We start from the raw sequence: 4,207 nt of genomic DNA, 5'->3' as shown, positions 1-4,207 counted from the left end.
CCCCTACAAGTGACAATAATATTAATTAAAAGTAACTTCTAAATTAGTTACCAAGTATTCAAAATTTGTTTTTGAATATGTAGGAAAATGGCATATACCTTAGCTTCCCGAGTACCATATTAGCTCCACTAGACCTTTCATAACTAATATCTTCAGGAGAAAGTATTTCATATGTACCTCTGTGCTTTAACAATCCATCCTACAAAGTAAAAATAATATTAGAAGAAATCAAAAAGGAAAAAAAATTAAGAAACCAACTGAAAAATAGATATATTGAAATCATAATAGTTTATGTTCAAAGATATATCATAAATACAAGAGACTAGTAAAAATCATCACTGATTAGATATACAAAAATCATAATATTTATATAAAGGTAACAAATAGAATAAGGTAGCTTTTAACTATCCCCTAACCTGATGAATGCCACTTTCATGTAGAAATGCATTATCACCTACTATAGCTTTGTGTGACTGTAAATGCATACCAGAGAACTCTTCAACCTGTTCAAAAACAAAACTATATAAAATTTTGAATTCAAAAAAGGAGGAAAATATTCCAAAAAAGTTTAAAAATATTAAACCATCTTGCTGGTCTTCAGTATCTCCTTTGTATTAATTCCAGTATATAAACCACCTAAAACATGAACTCCTCTACATCTTAGGGCCATCACAACCTTCAATAAAACAAATATAAAATAAGTTACTGAGCTCATTAACTATACTAATAATAATAAGATAGAAAATAGAAGAATGATAATATTAACCTCTTCAAATGCAGCATTAGCAGTCCTTTCACCAATTCCATTAATTGTTACTTCTAGTTGTCTTGCACCAGCACGGGCAGCCTGAAAGTAAATAGAAATTAGTGAAATTGACTACAGTAATTGAGTGGTATAGTGTTATAAAAATACCTTTATTGTGTTTGCAGTAGCATGTCCAAGATCATTATGACAGCGAGCAGAAATAATAGCATTTTCAATTCTGCTAGAAACTGCATATGTTTTTGGCATTAAAGAAGTATTTACAAGTAAATCTGATATGTGGGCCTTTCATAAGACAACCTTTTCTAGAGTGGTGTTGGCTCAATGAAAATACAGGGAAGACACAACAAACTATCAAATTATTGAATAATGTTCATCCTGGTAAGATAATTTTAACTGCTCCCTTTGAAAACTATGAAGCAAACAAGAGTTCACTGTGTAATTGGTTGATTATTATGCATAAGAAGGTTTCACATGTGTGTATTACATGCAACTTGTGAACACCTTGCTAAGATATAGTGACTCAAAATTCAAAGATTGAAGACTCTCAAAGAGTATGCTGACAAATAATGCAGTTTCTATCATTTTCTGTTCTGTCCTGGAATATATCAATCATGCAGACATGCAGTAAAGTTCTGTATAAATGCCACTAGTTGAAACATAAGAGGCATATCAATAAAGAAAAACAGAGACATAACCTCTGCACNNTGGNAACAANCCTAAAATATGNTAGACTCCTTATGGTTGTTTTCTCTTCCTTATGGCAGCAAACAACCACAACAAGGCTCCAGACAGTCCCCAACTATATAGTGAAAGACCTGCAGATTGGTTCTAACCAAAAATGCAACAAATAAGCATGAAATAGTCTAAAATTATAGAAACGAACATTATAAAAAAAAGTAATAAAATGCACAAAAGCTGGGGAGACAGCAAAGCAAGGGAAAGAAAGAAGAAACCTTGGTTCATTGTAAAATAGTATTATCAACAAGAATCCACAAATCTAAGACAACAAATACAGATGCTGCAAAATTCAAACAGGTGATTTTTTATTATTACCATGGTGTTTGTTCCTCTTAAATTCTTCTTATAAAAACTAATGGATTATGGCTTTTGCAGGCACTTGATGGGTGATGCTTTAAGCACACTGAATGTGAAGGAACTTAAGCAATTGGAGAATAGACTTGAAAGAGGAATCACTAGAATCAAATCTAAGAAAGTAAGATTATTGATGAACTAAATCTTATTTTTCCTCTAGAAATATTATTGTTTTGTTTCTTTAAATTTTGTTATCTAAAGAGTTTTATAACATCCAGATAAATAAAAGTAAACTGCATAAACATATAAACTCACCTTTTTTACAATTGTCCTTTCTTCCATCATAGTGGTTATTATGCATACAATGATCGAATCTTGTCTATTTGCTAATGATGTCTTGGTACTTTTTTTTTCGTTTTTCTCTAACTACACAGCATGAGATGCTACTGGCATAAATTGAATACTTTCAGAAAAGGGTAATTGATCATGAACTAATTTCTCAACCTTTATTTGCCAAAATTTGTAGCTATTATTTTCCTTTGTCTTACTGGTAACTGATAGCATGCAATATTATCGATTAGAAGATTGAATTGGAAAATGAAAATCTTTGTCTTCGGACTAAGGTAAGTTAAGTTGATAGAATTTCCTTTTCCTTTTTCCTCTTGGTCTTAAGGAAAGAGATGAAAATGTTCTGACAAAAAAAGAATATAAAAAATTTATAGATAACTGACATTGAGAGGATTCAACAAGTAAACATGGTTTCTGGACCAGAGCTGAATGTTATTCGGGACCATCTTACCTTTAAAATTAAATGTGTTATTTGCTCGAGAGCTTTCTCTGCATCAACCAATTCTTTGTGTCGGACAAAACCCACAACAATTATGCGTTATCAACCAATTACAGGGTCAATATAATCAAAACAAAACAGCACCAAGGTGGACATCTCGAAACAGAATTATGAAACACGCAGAGAGTAATTACGAAACAAAAACCCTTACCTCGAAAGGGGAATGAACACGCAGTTACACTTGCAGCATCAGCCACATCCTACCTAGGTTAGCTCCTACCTACACGGAATCACTGTTTGACCGAAACAAAGACGGAGGAAACCGATTTCAATCGTTGAAAAATGAAGGAAAAAGCAAAAAAAATCGGTCAAAAGGTGAGAAGATGAAGATACAAAGAAACCCTAGCAGTTGAGGGTAAAAGATGCAGGTGAGAGGCTGAGAGGTAAAGGAAAGTGCTTACCGCTTGAACTGTGGCGACTGAGAACTATGACGAGAGCCTCCGATGATGGAGACGAGAGAAACATTCTCGTGAGGGTACGCAAATGGAGAACTATGGTTGATTGAACTGTGAATGATAGAGAGTGAAGAAGAGAGGAAAAGAGGAAAAGAGTGAATGACGGTGTATTAGGTCGAAGGAGAGTGAGAGAGAAATGGGAAATGAGAGTCAGATGGACGAAGATGAGAAGGACCGAGAGGGAAATGGAAAAAATGAAAAAGAGAGATACTATGACGGATTTCTAAAAATCAGTCATAATATATTAAAAATTTTATGACAAGTGTTCAAAATGCGTAATAAAAGTTTGCACCGCGTTTCATATTATGACGGATATATAAAAGTGCGTTATAATATGTCTCTATTATGATGGATAATTTTTATCCGTCATAAAATGCAATTTTTCTACTAGTGCAGGTGAGTGGAATGCCAAATGCGAACTATATTTGCATATTTCTTTTATAATTTATAATAATTTCCGCAACGGCTATGTTTGAAAGGGGTAATTCTCTCATCAAGTGTTGCATTCATTTAAATCTATTATACAGGCTAACTTAAGTGTGAGGGAAAAGATATTGACTTTGATTGATACATGGCAAGAAGCTTTTGGTAGACCAAATGGAAGGTATTCACTTTGATTCCTAGGTATGTAGATTCATAAATATATTCAAACTAAAGTTAGGTTGACATTGTTATGTTGGGTCATGCCTTTAACTTAAAGGGAAATTAGTTTATAGCAATTTGATTTTCATTTAGCTTTTAAGTTGTTGTAGGTCTGACTTTGTTGTTATTTGATGGATTTTAACTACTGTGTTTAGGCCTCTTATCTCTTATCTTATATACTAGTTGAATCATGAAATTATTGTCTTAAGAGTCATGATTGTAGGTTTTTATTATTTTTAAATTCGCCAACTATATTTGCCATTTGCCTTGCCCTTTGTATCCATGTATATACATTGTATATTTTGGTTCCATTTTTGCAGGTGTAGTGGGAACCAATTTCAAGAAAACCATAATGTTCCTTGCAACTTGCAAGCTATTATTTCTTCTTTTGATTTTAGGGGCCAAAGTCAACTATATTGCCCATGAAAGCTTTTGTTATTTTAATTGAATTGTATACACAGATAC

At 32.8% G+C, this 4,207-nt stretch overlaps 1 pseudogene; it reads left to right on the top strand.

Moving 5' to 3' along the window:
* The first annotated feature begins 1,132 nt into the window (after positions 1–1,132).
* On the top strand, positions 1,133–4,168 carry LOC106753212 (annotated as a pseudogene).
* The last annotated feature ends 39 nt before the right edge of the window (positions 4,169–4,207 follow it).

Source organism: Vigna radiata, unplaced genomic scaffold (genome assembly GCF_000741045.1).
Source record: "Vigna radiata var. radiata cultivar VC1973A unplaced genomic scaffold, Vradiata_ver6 scaffold_238, whole genome shotgun sequence".
Classification (NCBI taxonomy): domain Eukaryota; kingdom Viridiplantae; phylum Streptophyta; class Magnoliopsida; order Fabales; family Fabaceae; genus Vigna; species Vigna radiata.
This window is presented reverse-complemented; position numbering and strand designations above follow the sequence as displayed.